Source organism: Phyllobates terribilis, unplaced genomic scaffold (genome assembly GCF_046119375.1).
Source record: "Phyllobates terribilis strain yellow unplaced genomic scaffold, ASM4611937v1 Scaffold_737__1_contigs__length_740118, whole genome shotgun sequence".
In the NCBI taxonomy this organism is placed as follows: Eukaryota; Metazoa; Chordata; class Amphibia; order Anura; family Dendrobatidae; genus Phyllobates; species Phyllobates terribilis.
Genome location: NW_027363497.1, coordinates 379476 through 397228, shown reverse-complemented (window position 1 = coordinate 397228; position 17753 = coordinate 379476). Strand labels below are relative to the sequence as shown.

General features: G+C 45.1%; 9 non-coding genes across 9 annotated transcripts; all 9 read left to right on the top strand.

Moving 5' to 3' along the window:
- Positions 1–938: 938 nt before the first annotated feature.
- Positions 939–1129, top strand: LOC141238172 (U2 spliceosomal RNA). Its single transcript, XR_012303666.1, has one exon. It is a non-coding gene; the product is annotated as a U2 spliceosomal RNA (small nuclear RNA).
- Positions 1130–2248: 1119 nt separating this feature from the next.
- Positions 2249–2439, top strand: LOC141238171 (U2 spliceosomal RNA). Its single transcript, XR_012303665.1, has one exon. It is a non-coding gene; the product is annotated as a U2 spliceosomal RNA (small nuclear RNA).
- Positions 2440–3554: 1115 nt separating this feature from the next.
- LOC141238170 (U2 spliceosomal RNA) lies at positions 3555–3745 on the top strand. The gene has a single exon (XR_012303664.1). It is a non-coding gene; the product is annotated as a U2 spliceosomal RNA (small nuclear RNA).
- Positions 3746–4861: 1116 nt separating this feature from the next.
- On the top strand, positions 4862–5052 carry LOC141237950 (U2 spliceosomal RNA). Its single transcript, XR_012303470.1, has one exon. It is a non-coding gene; the product is annotated as a U2 spliceosomal RNA (small nuclear RNA).
- A 6181-nt stretch (positions 5053–11233) lies between these two features.
- Positions 11234–11423, top strand: LOC141237962 (U2 spliceosomal RNA). The gene has a single exon (XR_012303481.1). It is a non-coding gene; the product is annotated as a U2 spliceosomal RNA (small nuclear RNA).
- A 1118-nt stretch (positions 11424–12541) lies between these two features.
- Positions 12542–12732, top strand: LOC141238399 (U2 spliceosomal RNA). The gene has a single exon (XR_012303886.1). It is a non-coding gene; the product is annotated as a U2 spliceosomal RNA (small nuclear RNA).
- Positions 12733–13852: 1120 nt separating this feature from the next.
- Positions 13853–14043, top strand: LOC141238377 (U2 spliceosomal RNA). Its single transcript, XR_012303865.1, has one exon. It is a non-coding gene; the product is annotated as a U2 spliceosomal RNA (small nuclear RNA).
- A 1121-nt stretch (positions 14044–15164) lies between these two features.
- On the top strand, positions 15165–15355 carry LOC141238169 (U2 spliceosomal RNA). The gene has a single exon (XR_012303663.1). It is a non-coding gene; the product is annotated as a U2 spliceosomal RNA (small nuclear RNA).
- A 1120-nt stretch (positions 15356–16475) lies between these two features.
- LOC141238168 (U2 spliceosomal RNA) lies at positions 16476–16666 on the top strand. Its single transcript, XR_012303662.1, has one exon. It is a non-coding gene; the product is annotated as a U2 spliceosomal RNA (small nuclear RNA).
- The last annotated feature ends 1087 nt before the right edge of the window (positions 16667–17753 follow it).

Genomic DNA, 17753 nt, shown 5'->3' with positions numbered 1-17753 from the left:
ACTGTGCATTGCATTGCCATGTAATGTAATGCAATGCTATCTATCTAGCTCTCCCTCTATACTTCCTTTTGGATAAACAGACATATTAGGCAAGCATTTTGGAGCTTTCACCTAAATAACTACAGGTGGTGAGATAAGCTGCACAATATAATTGACCTTTCAGTATATTGTTGCACACACACCATCTATTTAGCAAATGCCCTTGTTATCAACAGCAGCCTTTTAAACTCACCTGAGCTAACAGGTATGTGAGCTGGTTACTCTGCTGCGCTTAAAATTTCTTTTTTGGTTTGCTACAATGCCTTTTCTGAAACGTTGTCTCCCTCTGCTGGAACACTGACTTCTTTCATTTAATGCCTGCAGACTATAAAAGAGAAACCAACCCAAAAAGTTTGGTTGATTAGTCTGTGGCATTCTTTTAAACTGTTGCTTATGGAGGTCTCTGTGAGCTTCTCAGTGACATTCAGCCATCCAGGTATCCCGCCTGCAGTAGACGGAATGTGGCAATGGAACGCTGGCTGCGCGTGTCATAATAGGCTCTGAGCCTTTATATACCTGCGCACAGCAGCAGCCACCTTCAGTCTGCTGCTGGACAGCCAGCAGCAGCAGCAGCAGGAGAGGTAATTAATCAGCAACCCTCCTGCTAAGGGTAGACAGCTGCTCGTTCCACCCCCCCCCGCCTTAATTGGTTCTCCTCCCTTCCAACGGTGTTGAGGCGGGTGGGAACAGCCGGGGGTTGAGGGTACTGTGCTAAAAGAGGTGGAGTTATGCTGATCTAAAACGCGTGGATTGCAGCAGCAGCAAGCCGAAAAGTGCAGGCATATGAGGGATCTAGAGGTTGACAGCATGTCTTCTTAACGGGAGTCCAGGTGGCCATCTCCACAAATGGACTTTTCAGAATCCTTGGGTGGCACCGTAGTCGGAAACCAATTCTGGTTATCGCTTCTCGGCCTTTTGGCTAAGATCAAGTGTAGTATCTGTTCTTATCAGTTTAATATCTGATACGTCCCCTATCTGGGGACCATATATTAAATGGATTTTTAGAACAGGGAGATGGAAAAAGAGCTTGCTCTGTCCACTCCACGCATTGACCTGGTATTGCAGTATCTCCAGGACCGGTGCACCCCTTCTTTAATGCAGTTTCTAAAATCAGAAAGAATTGAATTCAATGCTTTTTGTTCATTTGGCTTGTTTGTCGGATTTTGGGATGGACTCTTTGGCTTTGCTTTTCTTCTCCTCATTGGATTTTTCATGTTAAAAGTTGCAGAAGCCAGATGACAAGCTCATTTTGGTTCAACTTCAGCAACTGTGCATTGCATTGCCATGTAATGTAATGCAATGCTATCTATCTAGCTCTCCCTCTATACTTCCTTTTGGATAAACAGACATATTAGGCAAGCATTTTGGAGCTTTCACCTAAATAACTACAGGTGGTGAGATAAGCTGCACAATATAATTGACCTTTCAGTATATTGTTGCACACACACCATCTATTTAGCAAATGCCCTTGTTATCAACAGCAGCCTTTTAAACTCACCTGAGCTAACAGGTATGTGAGCTGGTTACTCTGCTGCGCTTAAAATTTCTTTTTTGGTTTGCTACAATGCCTTTTCTGAAACGTTGTCTCCCTCTGCTGGAACACTGACTTCTTTCATTTAATGCCTGCAGACTATAAAAGAGAAACCAACCCAAAAAGTTTGGTTGATTAGTCTGTGGCATTCTTTTAAACTGTTGCTTATGGCGGTCTCTGTGAGCTTCTCAGTGACATTCAGCCATCCAGGTATCCCGCCTGCAGTAGACGGAATGTGGCAATGGAACGCTGGCTGCGCGTGTCATAATAGGCTCTGAGCCTTTATATACCTGCGCACAGCAGCAGCCACCTTCAGTCTGCTGCTGGACAGCCAGCAGCAGCAGCAGCAGCAGGAGAGGTAATTAATCAGCAACCCTCCTGCTAAGGGTAGACAGCTGCTCGTTCCACCCCCCCCCCCGCCTTAATTGGTTCTCCTCCCTTCCAACGGTGTTGAGGCGGGTGGGAACAGCCGGGGGTTGAGGGTACTGTGCTAAAAGAGGTGGAGTTATGCAGATCTAAAACGCATGGATTGCAGCAGCAGCAAGCCGAAAAGTGCAGGCATGTGAGGGATCTAGAGGTTGACAGCATGTCTTCTTAACGGGAGTCCAGGTGGCCATCTCCACAAATGGACTTTTCAGAATCCTTGGGTGGCACCGTAGTCGGAAACCAATTCTGGTTATCGCTTCTCGGCCTTTTGGCTAAGATCAAGTGTAGTATCTGTTCTTATCAGTTTAATATCTGATACGTCCCCTATCTGGGGACCATATATTAAATGGATTTTTAGAACAGGGAGATGGAAAAAGAGCTTGCTCTGTCCACTCCACGCATTGACCTGGTATTGCAGTATCTCCAGGACCGGTGCACCCCTTCTTTAATGCAGTTTCTAAAATCAGAAAGAATTGAATTCAATGCTTTTTGTTCATTTGGCTTGTTTGTCGGATTTTGGGATGGACTCTTTGGCTTTGCTTTTCTTCTCCTCATTGGATTTTTCATGTTAAAAGTTGCAGAAGCCAGATGACAAGCTCATTTTGGTTCAACTTCAGCAACTGTGCATTGCATTGCCATGTAATGTAATGCAATGCTATCTATCTAGCTCTCCCTCTATACTTCCTTTTGGATAAACAGACATATTAGGCAAGCATTTTGGAGCTTTCACCTAAATAACTACAGGTGGTGAGATAAGCTGCACAATATAATTGACCTTTCAGTATATTGTTGCACACACACCATCTATTTAGCAAATGCCCTTGTTATCAACAGCAGCCTTTTAAACTCACCTGAGCTAACAGGTATGTGAGCTGGTTACTCTGCTGCGCTTAAAATTTCTTTTTTGGTTTGCTACAATGCCTTTTCTGAAACGTTGTCTCCCTCTGCTGGAACACTGACTTCTTTCATTTAATGCCTGCAGACTATAAAAGAGAAACCAACCCAAAAAGTTTGGTTGATTAGTCTGTGGCATTCTTTTAAACTGTTGCTTATGGCGGTCTCTGTGAGCTTCTCAGTGACATTCAGCCATCCAGGTATCCCGCCTGCAGTAGACGGAATGTGGCAATGGAACGCTGGCTGCGTGTGTCATAATAGGCTCTGAGCCTTTATATACCTGCGCACAGCAGCAGCCACCTTCAGTCTGCTACTGGACAGCCAGCAGCAGCAGCAGCAGGAGAGGTAATTAATCAGCAACCCTCCTGCTAAGGGTAGACAGCTGCTCGTTCCACCCCCCCCCCGCCTTAATTGGTTCTCCTCCCTTCCAACGGTGTTGAGGCGGGTGGGAACAGCCGGGGGTTGAGGGTACTGTGCTAAAAGAGGTGGAGTTATGCAGATCTAAAACGCGTGGATTGCAGCAGCAGCAAGCCGAAAAGTGCAGGCATGTGAGGGATCTAGAGGTTGACAGCATGTCTTCTTAACGGGAGTCCAGGTGGCCATCTCCACAAATGGACTTTTCAGAATCCTTGGGTGGCACCGTAGTCGGAAACCAATTCTGGTTATCGCTTCTCGGCCTTTTGGCTAAGATCAAGTGTAGTATCTGTTCTTATCAGTTTAATATCTGATACGTCCCCTATCTGGGGACCATATATTAAATGGATTTTTAGAACAGGGAGATGGAAAAAGAGCTTGCTCTGTCCACTCCACGCATTGACCTGGTATTGCAGTATCTCCAGGACCGGTGCACCCCTTCTTTAATGCAGTTTCTAAAATCAGAAAGAATTGAATTCAATGCTTTTTGTTCATTTGGCTTGTTTGTCGGATTTTGGGATGGACTCTTTGGCTTTGCTTTTCTTCTCCTCATTGGATTTTTCATGTTAAAAGTTGCAGAAGCCAGATGACAAGCTCATTTTGATTCAACTTCAGCAACTGTGCATTGCATTGCCATGTAATGTAATGCAATGCTATCTATCTAGCTCTCCCTCTATACTTCCTTTTGGATAAACAGACATATTAGGCAAGCATTTTGGAGCTTTCACCTAAATAACTACAGGTGGTGAGATAAGCTGCACAATATAATTGACCTTTCAGTATATTGTTGCACACACACCATCTATTTAGCAAATGCCCTTGTTATCAACAGCAGCCTTTTAAACTCACCTGAGCTAACAGGTATGTGAGCTGGTTACTCTGCTGCGCTTAAAATTTCTTTTTTGGTTTGCTACAATGCCTTTTCTGAAACGTTGTCTCCCTCTGCTGGAACACTGACTTCTTTCATTTAATGCTTGCAGACTATAAAAGAGAAACCAACCCAAAAAGTTTGGTTGATTAGTCTGTGGCATTCTTTTAAACTGTTGCTTATGGCGGTCTCTGTGAGCTTCTCAGTGACATTCAGCCATCCAGGTATCCCGCCTGCAGTAGACGGAATGTGGCAATGGAACGCTGGCTGCGCGTGTCATAATAGGCTCTGAGCCTTTATATACCTGCGCACAGCAGCAGCCACCTTCAGTCTGCTACTGGACAGCCAGCAGCAGCAGCAGCAGGAGAGGTAATTAATCAGCAACCCTCCTGCTAAGGGTAGACAGCTGCTCGTTCTACCCCCCCCCCCGCCTTAATTGGTTCTCCTCCCTTCCAACGGTGTTGAGGCGGGTGGGAACAGCCGGGGGTTGAGGGTACTGTGCTAAAAGAGGTGGAGTTATGCAGATCTAAAACGCGTGGATTGCAGCAGCAGCAAGCCGAAAAGTGCAGGCATGTGAGGGATCTAGAGGTTGACAGCATGTCTTCTTAACGGGAGTCCAGGTGGCCATCTCCACAAATGGACTTTTCAGAATCCTTGGGTGGCACCGTAGTCGGAAACCAATTCTGGTTATCGCTTCTCGGCCTTTTGGCTAAGATCAAGTGTAGTATCTGTTCTTATCAGTTTAATATCTGATACGTCCCCTATCTGGGGACTATATATTAAATGGATTTTTAGAACAGGGAGATGGAAAAAGAGCTTGCTCTGTCCACTCCACGCATTGACCTGGTATTGCAGTATCTCCAGGAGCGGTGCACCCCTTCTTTAATGCAGTTTCTAAAATCAGAAAGAATTGAATTCAATGCTTTTTGTTCATTTGGCTTGTTTGTCGGATTTTGGGATGGACTCTTTGGCTTTGCTTTTCTTCTCCTCATTGGATTTTTCATGTTAAAAGTTGCAGAAGCCAGATGACAAGCTCATTTTGGTTCAACTTCAGCAACTGTGCATTGCATTGCCATGTAATGTAATGCAATGCTATCTATCTAGCTCTCCCTCTATACTTCCTTTTGGATAAACAGACATATTAGGCAAGCATTTTGGAGCTTTCACCTAAATAACTACATGTGGTGAGATAAGCTGCACAATATAATTGACCTTTCAGTATATTGTTGCACACACACCATCTATTTAGCAAATGCCCTTGTTATCAACAGCAGCCTTTTAAACTCACCTGAGCTAACAGGTATGTGAGCTGGTTACTCTGCTGCGCTTAAAATTTCTTTTTTGGTTTGCTACAATGCCTTTTCTGAAACGTTGTCTCCCTCTGCTGGAACACTGACTTCTTTCATTTAATGCCTGCAGACTATAAAAGAGAAACCAACCCAAAAAGTTTGGTTGATTAGTCTGTGGCATTCTTTTAAACTGTTGCTTATGGCGGTCTCTGTGAGCTTCTCAGTGACATTCAGCCATCCAGGTATCCCGCCTGCAGTAGACGGAATGTGGCAATGGAACGCTGGCTGCGCGTGTCATAATAGGCTCTGAGCCTTTATATACCTGCGCACAGCAGCAGCCACCTTCAGTCTGCTGCTGGACAGCCAGCAGCAGCAGCAGCAGGAGAGGTAATTAATCAGCAACCCTCCTGCTAAGGGTAGACAGCTGCTCGTTCCACCCCCCCCCACCCCCCGCCTTAATTGGTTCTCCTCCCTTCCAACGGTGTTGAGGCGGGTGGGAACAGCCGGGGGTTGAGGGTACTGTGCTAAAAGAGGTGGAGTTATGCAGATCTAAAACGCGTGGATTGCAGCAGCAGCAAGCCGAAAAGTGCAGGCATGTGAGGGATCTAGAGGTTGACAGCATGTCTTCTTAACGGGAGTCCAGGTGGCCATCTCCACAAATGGACTTTTCAGAATCCTTGGGTGGCACCGTAGTCGGAAACCAATTCTGGTTATCGCTTCTCGGCCTTTTGGCACGATCTATCAGGTTTACCTGTGTGGTCTTGCCTGTGAGGTGCTCTTGGTACCCTTTCTCTCGGCCTGGGGGGATCGTTCCTCTTCGGAGGGACTTAACCCCCTGCTGCTATTGGGAGGAAGGATTAGTCCGGGAGCAACGGGAAGTTATCCCATGAAGGCTTGCGCCTTTCAGAGAGAAGAGTCGGTACGTTCCTGAGTGAAGGATGCCGGCAACGCTCACATATTCATCGGGTGATGCCCGGATGCGGAACACCGTGAGGATTGAAGTTGGAGCAGGATCGAGGACGGAGAAGAACTTGGACTACATCTGCCATAGGATTCTGCTTGGAGTTCTGGAGTTTCGGCGGGAAGACATATTCTGCTTCCAGGACAATGAGTACAAGGGGACTTACACCATCACCTTCAAGAGCCAGGGATGCTGTCACCAACTCGTACAAAAGGTAAATGAGAAAAACTACTTAGATGAATTGGATGGACTAACCTTTTGTCTCTTGTATGCCTATGACGAGATCCCTATCGTGGTGCATTTCCCGAACCCCTTTGTGGAAGCTGCAGACATCTCGACCTACCTTATCCGTTATTGTGATGATCTGAGATACCTGGGCACTGTGAAGAACGCGGTAGGCTTCTGGTGCGGCAAGAGGAGGTACATGGCCCGTCTAAAGAGGGACCCAAGCGGAGTGGGAGGAATGCTACACCCTCCCTCAACATTTCTGATCGGTAAGAGCAGAGGCTACTTATTTTACCCTGGAATGCCGGTATGTTGCAGGAACTGTGGACAAATGGGTCATACCCAAACGTCCTGCACGGGCAGGAAAGTAGACCGCTGCAATAATTGCAGCTGTTACGGACATTTAATGAAGGACTGTCCCGCTGGGAGGAAATGCAATCTTTGTGGTGAGGCGGGGCACATGTTCCGAGGATGCCCCAACAGGACCAGGACCAGGACCTACGCAGAAGCTGCATCTTCTGCAGCTGAGCCGATGCGCCCGCCGGTCTTCACTGGCGGGCCGGCGTCGGAGGGCGGTTCGAAGGGCGAGAAGGCTGGGATGGAGCAGGGAGCCGGAGGCCCCTCTGGGGCGGCCCCTGCATCGAAGTCCCTTAACGATGGGCGGACCTCGCATGGACCGGAGCGGAGGGGTCCTCCTTCTGGGAGGGTATCCTCCGTGTCGATGGTTCCCGATACCGATCCTGTTGTGCTGGAGGGTGGTGCCCCTGTGCGGTTGGCTACAGGGGACCACGCAGCGATGGCCTCAGGATCTTCCAGGGCGATTAGCCAGCCAGATGAGGGGGCTTTGCTTCTAGGTGGCGAACATCAGGGAATCTGTGTTGGTGATCTTATCCTGATGGACCAGTCTCTCCCCCTGGAGGAGGTGGAGGAAGAGGAGGACTGCACCAGTGACCTGGTGGAGTCTGCCCCGAAAAAGAGACGGAATGTCGAAGCCCCAGCGTCTCCTGGAATGTGGCTGGGAACCGTGACCTACGAGGGGGCAACCGCCAGCTCACAGAATATCGAGTCGTTTGGGTCCTCTAGCCCGGATGTTCTGGAGCAATTTGACATACAGGGCTTTGAGTCAGGTGTCCTCATGGAAGATCCACCACCCTGACCTATGAATGCCCACATTAAGACTTGTCTCACTGAATGTGAGGTCATTAAAGAGCCCAGTTCGTAGGGCTGCTCTATTTAAGTACTTAGAAACCACTGACTTTGACATATGTTTATTACAGGAATGCGGGATACAACATGCACTAAATTATAATGACATCAAGACAGATTGGAGACTGGGGCCCTCCATCTGGTCTGGCTCCAATGACAACAAGTCAGCGGGGGTGGGCTTCCTCTGTCGTGGGAGAAATATTACTATAAATACTGTCACAGAAATAGTACCAGGCAGAGTGGTTTTAGTGCATTTTAAATTTAATGGTTTTACCCTACGTGTAATGAATGTTTATGCTTCCCCTGATAAGCAAGAGAGAATTAATTTATTTGGGATATTGCCATTGTACTGTACTGGGTCATCTCCCCTGATCGTAGGGGGTGATTTTAATTGTCTTTGTGCTAGTGAACAACGAGCAGGGGGTGACCCTTTACGCAAATTGGATAAGTCATGTCATCTATTGAAAGATTTTATAACTGATTTTAAATTATGCGATGCGTGGAGGTCACTTCTGCCGACGGACCCTGGTTATACATGGTCCGGAAGAGGGGTGTCTTCCAGGATCGATTTTATTTTCCTATCAGATGATTTTAACCCTGTAAAATGTGTTTTAACATCAAATATATTTTCTGACCATAAGGGCTTGGAGGTGCATCTAGAATACCGGGATGAACAGAGGGTCAACAGGGGCCTCTGGCGTCTAAGTACTTACCTGCTGGAGGACCCTCTGATTCGACAAGACTTTGGTAAAGCCTATCAAGCCTGGCGGCGACAAAAACCTTCTGATGCCCCTATGGTAACCTGGTGGGAAAATTTGAAAAAAAAAGTCAGAATGTTTTTTATAAAAGCAGGGAGACGTAAAGCTAGAGAGAAAAAAAGATGTTTTAGTGATCTTAACACCAAACTGCAAACACTTTTTAAATTCAAAGAGCTAGGGGTGGAGGTGGGAGATGATATTGCTAGCCTAAAAACTGAAATCCAGAACTGCATAGACACAAAGGGGAAAGAGATTATTTTTAACTCTAGAGTGCAGCACTTGGAGGAGGGGGAGAAGTGCTCTCGCTTCTTCTTCAAAAAAGTCATGGATAAAAGAGAAGTGATCACAAATCTAGAGGGTAAAACATCTATGCAGGGAATGTTGAATGCTACTTTTAACTTTTATAAGCATCTTTTTAGTAAAAAGTGTATAGATGAGTCCTTTTTATCTGATGCTCTTAATGATCTCGATTTTAAGTTAAATTTTACAGACCAGGAGTTTTTAGAACGCGATATTGTTTTAGAGGAATTATTTTATGTTTTTAAAAGTTTCTCTAAGGGTAAAGCACCTGGGTGTGACGGACTACCTGTAGAATTTTACCTTACTTTTTGGGACATTTTAAAAGAGGACCTTTTTATGCTTTTTAAAGAAGTTTTTATTTCTGAACAGTTGCCATTTTCGTGGAGGAGAGGAGTGGTGTCTTTGATATATAAAAAAGGTGACCGCAGTACTCTAGCGAATTGGAGACCCATAACTCTCCTAAACGTTGATTACAAGGTACTTGCTAAGGTGGTTGCTGACCGGCTCAGGAGTGTCATTGCCAAACTAATCCAGCCTGAGCAGGTATGTAGTGTACCAGGCAGAAGTATTTCAGAGGTTTTAAACGTATTAAGGGATGTAATTTGGTATTCCAGAGACCGGGGTCAAAATGTAGCTCTTTTAGCCCTAGATTTTGAAAAAGCTTTCGATAGAGTCTCTCATAGATTTCTTTTTAGAGTTTTAAAAAGAATGGGTATCCCTAATATGCTTTTAAATTGTATTAAGATTTTATATAAAAATTGTTTTAGTCAAATTTCTCTTAATGGCTTTTTAACAGATGGAGTTCCCCTTGAGTCCGGAGTGAAGCAGGGATGCCCCTTGTCGCCCATCCTGTTCATCTGCGCCATGGAGCCCCTGCTGAGCGCAATAAGAAAAGACAAAGTGATTAGAGGGGTTCCTGTTCCTGGCGGAGGTGGCAGTGATGTGAGAGTCTTTGGCTACATGGATGACGTGACGGTTGTGTGCGTGTACCCTGCTTCCCTCCGGAGGGCGGTGTTGCGCATTGATTTTTTTTCCCAGGCATCCGGTTTTAAACTTAATTTAAATAAATCTGAATGTCTGACTTTGGGATCCTGGGACACCGCCCAACTCCCGCAGCTCACTATAAAACGAGACAATGTAAAAATTCTTGGAGTTGTTTTTAACGAGGAGAATGTGGGAACTCAAAGCTCGGAGAATGTCATAGAAAAAATGTCAAAGAAAATATCATTTTGGGGTTTGAGGTCCCTAACAATGGAGGGGAAAATTTTAATTATAAAATCAGTGTTGTTACCCCTCATACTGTATATAGCTATGGTGTACCCCCCCTCTGATGTTTTAATTAAAAAAATGACTAGGATGATCTTTATGTTTTTATGGAACTCCAAAATGGAAAAATTAAGGCGAGAAATAATGAGGAAGAATAAAATGAACGGCGGAAGGGATGTCCCCGACTTACATATTTATTTGTATTTAAATTATTTCTGCTTTTGTTTCAAACATTTTAATGGTAATAGTGCGCTAAGTTATTTTTTAAAATATACTTGTGGGATGATTTTTAAAAGATGGTTTAAGTTGTCGTTGAATTCCCCTGTTTTACTATGCCCCCCCAAACACCAAGCAATCTTAGAAAAGACTGTTCGATTTTATAGCCTTGGTGATTTTAATATGGACATTTTTAAAGACCGCAAGAAGCTTTTATCTTTTCTGAGGAGGAATGAAGATGTGACCCCCATAGTAAATTTCTCAGAAGAGAGGTCGAAGCAAGTTTGGAAGAATGTCTTCGGGAAATTCTTAGCAAATGGACATAAGGACATCGCATGGATGGTGGTCCACCAGTGCCTCCCCACCAGAGTGTTTCAACACAGGAGAGGCCTGGTGGCCAGAGCAAAATGCCCCAGAGACTCATGTGTTTATGACGAAACCACCTTGCACCTTATGTGGAATTGCCCATTTGCACAGGAACTTTGGCACAAAGTTGGGATTCTTTTAAAATGGACTTGCGGTTTAAGAGATTTTAACCATGAATATGTTTTATATGGCCTTTTTAAATGTCCGACCCCTCAACAGTATTGTATATGTTGGTGTATGATTAACTGTTTTAAAGACGCCCTTTGGAAGGCACACAATATTTTACTTTTTAAACGTGATGCTATTTCTGTGAAGGATTGTCTTAAAATTGCTTTTAGCCAGATGTATATTTATTACTTGAGTGATGTCAAATGTATTGGGAGAAGGGATGCCAATCGTATATGGGGTTTTTATGGGTGGAATTCTGTGTTTTAATAATGTACTGTTTGTGTTGTTGTTTTTTGATTGTAAACCATCTTTTACGCACTTAATAAAATATGTTGAAACCTGATCTGTTCTTATCAGTTTAATATCTGATACGTCCCCTATCTGGGGACCATATATTAAATGGATTTTTAGAACAGGGAGATGGAAAAAGAGCTTGCTCTGTCCACTCCACGCATTGACCTGGTATTGCAGTATCTCCAGGACCGGTGCACCCCTTCTTTAATGCAGTTTCTAAAATCAGAAAGAATTGAATTCAATGCTTTTTGTTCATTTGGCTTGTTTGTCGGATTTTGGGATGGACTCTTTGGCTTTGCTTTTCTTCTCCTCATTGGATTTTTCATGTTAAAAGTTGCAGAAGCCAGATGACAAGCTCATTTTGGTTCAACTTCAGCAACTGTGCATTGCATTGCCATGTAATGTAATGCAATGCTATCTATCTAGCTCTCCCTCTATTCTTCCTTTTGGATAAACAGACATATTAGGCAAGCATTTTGGAGCTTTCACCTAAATAACTACAGGTGGTGAGATAAGCTGCACAATATAATTGACCTTTCAGTATATTGTTGCACACACACCATCTATTTAGCAAATGCCCTTGTTATCAACAGCAGCCTTTTAAACTCACCTGAGCTAACAGGTATGTGAGCTGGTTACTCTGCTGCGCTTAAAATTTCTTTTTTGGTTTGCTACAATGCCTTTTCTGAAACGTTGTCTCCCTCTGCTGGAACACTGACTTCTTTCATTTAATGCCTGCAGACTATAAAAGAGAAACCAACCCAAAAAGTTTGGTTGATTAGTCTGTGGCATTCTTTTAAACTGTTGCTTATGGCGGTCTCTGTGAGCTTCTCAGTGACATTCAGCCATCCAGGTATCCCGCCTGCAGTAGACGGAATGTGGCAATGGAACGCTGGCTGCGCGTGTCATAATAGGCTCTGAGCCTTTATATACCTGCGCACAGCAGCAGCCACCTTCAGTCTGCTGCTGGACAGCCAGCAGCAGCAGCAGCAGCAGGAGAGGTAATTAATCAGCAACCCTCCTGCTAAGGGTAGACAGCTGCTCGTTCCACCCCCCCCCCGCCTTAATTGGTTCTCCTCCCTTCCAACGGTGTTGAGGCGGGTGGGAACAGCCGGGGGTTGAGGGTACTGTGCTAAAAGAGGTGGAGTTATGCAGATCTAAAACGCGTGGATTGCAGCAGCAGCAAGCCGAAAAGTGCAGGCATGTGAGGGATCTAGAGGTTGACAGCATGTCTTCTTAACGGGAGTCCAGGTGGCCATCTCCACAAATGGACTTTTCAGAATCCTTGGGTGGCACCGTAGTCGGAAACCAATTCTGGATATCGCTTCTAGGCCTTTTGGCTAAGATCAAGTGTAGTATCTGTTCTTATCAGTTTAATATCTGATACGTCCCCTATCTGGGGACCATATATTAAATGGATTTTTAGAACAGGGAGATGGAAAAAGAGCTTGCTCTGTCCACTCCACGCATTGACCTGGTATTGCAGTATCTCCAGGACCGGTGCACCCCTTCTTTAATGCAGTTTCTAAAATCAGAAAGAATTGAATTCAATGCTTTTTGTTCATTTGGCTTGTTTGTCGGATTTTGGGATGGACTCTTTGGCTTTGCTTTTCTTCTCCTCATTGGATTTTTCATGTTAAAAGTTGCAGAAGCCAGATGACAAGCTCATTTTGGTTCAACTTCAGCAACTGTGCATTGCATTGCCATGTAATGTAATGCAATGCTATCTATCTAGCTCTCCCTCTATACTTCCTTTTGGATAAACAGACATATTAGGCAAGCATTTTGGAGCTTTCACCTAAATAACTACAGGTGGTGAGATAAGCTGCACAATATAATTGACCTTTCAGTATATTGTTGCACACACACCATCTATTTAGCAAATGCCCTTGTTATCAACAGCAGCCTTTTAAACTCACCTGAGCTAACAGGTATGTGAGCTGGTTACTCTGCTGCGCTTAAAATTTCTTTTTTGGTTTGCTACAATGCCTTTTCTGAAACGTTGTCTCCCTCTGCTGGAACACTGACTTCTTTCATTTAATGCCTGCAGACTATAAAAGAGAAACCAACCCAAAAAGTTTGGTTGATTAGTCTGTGGCATTCTTTTAAACTGTTGCTTATGGCGGTCTCTGTGAGCTTCTCAGTGACATTCAGCCATCCAGGTATCCCGCCTGCAGTAGACGGAATGTGGCAATGGAACGCTGGCTGCGCGTGTCATAATAGGCTCTGAGCCTTTATATACCTGCGCACAGCAGCAGCCACCTTCAGTCTGCTGCTGGACAGCCAGCAGCAGCAGCAGCAGCAGGAGAGGTAATTAATCAGCAACCCTCCTGCTAAGGGTAGACAGCTGCTCGTTCCACCCCCCCCCCCCGCCTTAATTGGTTCTCCTCCCTTCCAACGGTGTTGAGGCGGGTGGGAACAGCCGGGGGTTGAGGGTACTGTGCTAAAAGAGGTGGAGTTATGCAGATCTAAAACGCGTGGATTGCAGCAGCAGCAAGCCGAAAAGTGCAGGCATGTGAGGGATCTAGAGGTTGACAGCATGTCTTCTTAACGGGAGTCCAGGTGGCCATCTCCACAAATGGACTTTTCAGAATCCTTGGGTGGCACCGTAGTCGGAAACCAATTCTGGTTATCGCTTCTCGGCCTTTTGGCTAAGATCAAGTGTAGTATCTGTTCTTATCAGTTTAATATCTGATACGTCCCCGATCTGGGGACCATATATTAAATGGATTTTTAGAACAGGGAGATGGAAAAAGAGCTTGCTCTGTCCACTCCACGCATTGACCTGGTATTGCAGTATCTCCAGGACCGGTGCACCCCTTCTTTAATGCAGTTTCTAAAATCAGAAAGAATTGAATTCAATGCTTTTTGTTCATTTGGCTTGTTTGTCGGATTTTGGGATGGACTCTTTGGCTTTGCTTTTCTTCTCCTCATTGGATTTTTCATGTTAAAAGTTGCAGAAGCCAGATGACAAGCTCATTTTGGTTCAACTTCAGCAACTGTGCATTGCATTGCCATGTAATGTAATGCAATGCTATCTATCTAGCTCTCCCTCTATACTTCCTTTTGGATAAACAGACATATTAGGCAAGCATTTTGGAGCTTTCACCTAAATAACTACAGGTGGTGAGATAAGCTGCACAATATAATTGACCTTTCAGTATATTGTTGCACACACACCATCTATTTAGCAAATGCCCTTGTTATCAACAGCAGCCTTTTAAACTCACCTGAGCTAACAGGTATGTGAGCTGGTTACTCTGCTGCGCTTAAAATTTCTTTTTTGGTTTGCTACAATGCCTTTTCTGAAATGTTGTCTCCCTCTGCTGGAACACTGACTTCTTTCATTTAATGCCTGCAGACTATAAAAGAGGAACCAACCCAAAAAGTTTGGTTGATTAGTCTGTGGCATTCTTTTAAACTGTTGCTTATGGCGGTCTCTGTGAGCTTCTCAGTGACATTCAGCCATCCAGGTATCCCGCCTGCAGTAGACGGAATGTGGCAATGGAACGCTGGCTGCGCGTGTCATAATAGGCTCTGAGCCTTTATATACCTGCGCACAGCAGCAGCCACCTTCAGTCTGCTGCTGGACAGCCAGCAGCAGCAGCAGCGGCAGGAGAGGTAATTAATCAGCAACCCTCCTGCTAAGGGTAGACAGCTGCTCGTTCAACCCCCCCCCCCCCGCCTTAATTGGTTCTCCTCCCTTCCAACGGTGTTGAGGCGGGTGGGAACAGCCAGGGGTTGAGGGTACTGTGCTAAAAGAGGTGGAGTTATGCAGATCTAAAACGCGTGGATTGCAGCAGCAGCAAGCCGAAAAGTGCAGGCATGTGAGGGATCTAGAGGTTGACAGCATGTCTTCTTAACGGGAGTCCAGGTGGCCATCTCCACAAATGGACTTTTCAGAATCCTTGGGTGGCACCGTAGTCGGAAACCAATTCTGGTTATCGCTTCTCGGCCTTTTGGCTAAGATCAAGTGTAGTATCTGTTCTTATCAGTTTAATATCTGATACGTCCCCTATCTGGGGACCATATATTAAATGGATTTTTAGAACAGGGAGATGGAAAAAGAGCTTGCTCTGTCCACTCCACGCATTGACCTGGTATTGCAGTATCTCCAGGACCGGTGCACCCCTTCTTTAATGCAGTTTCTAAAATCAGAAAGAATTGAATTCAATGCTTTTTGTTCATTTGGCTTGTTTGTCGGATTTTGGGATGGACTCTTTGGCTTTGCTTTTCTTCTCCTCATTGGATTTTTCATGTTAAAAGTTGCAGAAGCCAGATGACAAGCTCATTTTGGTTCAACTTCAGCAACTGTGCATTGCATTGCCATGTAATGTAATGCAATGCTATCTATCTAGCTCTCCCTCTATACTTCCTTTTGGATAAACAGACATATTAGGCAAGCATTTTGGAGCTTTCACCTAAATAACTACAGGTGGTGAGATAAGCTGCACAATATAATTGACCTTTCAGTATATTGTTGCACACACACCATCTATTTAGCAAATGCCCTTGTTATCAACAGCAGCCTTTTAAACTCACCTGAGCTAACAGGTATGTGAGCTGGTTACTCTGCTGCGCTTAAAATTTCTTTTTTGGTTTGCTACAATGCCTTTTCTGAAACGTTGTCTCCCTCTGCTGGAACACTGACTTCTTTCATTTAATGCCTGCAGACTATAAAAGAGAAACCAACCCAAAAAGTTTGGTTGATTAGTCTGTGGCATTCTTTTAAACTGTTGCTTATGGCGGTCTCTGTGAGCTTCTCAGTGACATTCAGCCATCCAGGTATCCCGCCTGCAGTAGACGGAATGTGGCAATGGAACGCTGGCTGCGCGTGTCATAATAGGCTCTGAGCCTTTATATACCTGCGCACAGCAGCAGCCACCTTCAGTCTGCTGCTGGACAGCCAGCAGCAGCAGCAGCAGCAGGAGAGGTAATTAATCAGCAACCCTCCTGCTAAGGGTAGACAGCTGCTCGTTCCACCCCCCCCCCCCGCCTTAATTGGTTCTCCTCCCTTCCAACGGTGTTGAGGCGGGTGGGAACAGCCGGGGGTTGAGGGTACTGTGCTAAAAGAGGTGGAGTTATGCAGATCTAAAACGCGTGGATTGCAGCAGCAGCAAGCCGAAAAGTGCAGGCATGTGAGGGATCTAGAGGTTGACAGCATGTCTTCTTAACGGGAGTCCAGGTGGCCATCTCCACAAATGGACTTTTCAGAATCCTTGGGTGGCACCGTAGTCGGAAACCAATTCTGGTTATCGCTTCTCGGCCTTTTGGCTAAGATCAAGTGTAGTATCTGTTCTTATCAGTTTAATATCTGATACGTCCCCTATCTGGGGACCATATATTAAATGGATTTTTAGAACAGGGAGATGGAAAAAGAGCTTGCTCTGTCCACTCCACGCATTGACCTGGTATTGCAGTATCTCCAGGACCGGTGCACCCCTTCTTTAATGCAGTTTCTAAAATCAGAAAGAATTGAATTCAATGCTTTTTGTTCATTTGGCTTGTTTGTCGGATTTTGGGATGAACTCTTTGGCTTTGCTTTTCTTCTCCTCAATGGATTTTTCATGTTAAAAGTTGCAGAAGCCAGATGACAAGCTCATTTTGGTTCAAGTTCAGCAACTGTGCATTGCATTGCCATGTAATGTAATGCAATGCTATCTATCTAGCTCTCCCTCTATACTTCCTTTTGGATAAACAAACATATTAGGCAAGCATTTTGGAGCTTTCACCTAAATAACTACAGGTGGTGAGATAAGCTGCACAATATAATTGACCTTTCAGTATATTGTTGCACACACAATATCTATTTAGCAAATGCCCTTGTTATCAACAGCAGCCTTTTAAACTCACCTGAGCTAACAGGTATGTGAGCTGGTTACTCTGCTGCGCTTAAAATTTCTTTTTTGGTTTGCTACAATGCCTTTTCTGAAACGTTGTCTCCCTCTGCTGGAACACTGACTTCTTTCATTTAATGCCTGCAGACTATAAAAGAGAAACCAACCCAAAAAGTTTGGTTGATTAGTCTGTGGCATTCTTTTAAACTGTTGCTTATGGAGGTCTCTGTGAGCTTCTCAGTGACATTCAGCCATCCAGGTATCCCGCCTGCAGTAGACGGAATGTGGCAATGGAACGCTGGCTGCGCGTGTCATAATAGGCTCTGAGCCTTTATATACCTGCGCACAGCAGCAGCCACCTTCAGTCTGCTGCTGGACAGCCAGCAGCAGCAGCAGCAGGAGAGGTAATTAATCAGCAACCCTCCTGCTAAGGGTAGACAGCTGCTCGTTCCACCCCCCCCCCCGCCTTAATTGGTTCTCCTCCCTTCCAACGGTGTTGAGGCGGGTGGGAACAGCCGGGGGTTGAGGGTACTGTGCTAAAAGAGGTGGAGTTATGCAGATCTAAAACGCGTGGATTGCAGCAGCAGCAAGCCGAAAAGTGCAGGCATGTGAGGGATCTAGAGGTTGACAGCATGTCTTCTTAACGGGAGTCCAGGTGGCCATCTCCACAAATGGACTTTTCAGAATCCTTGGGT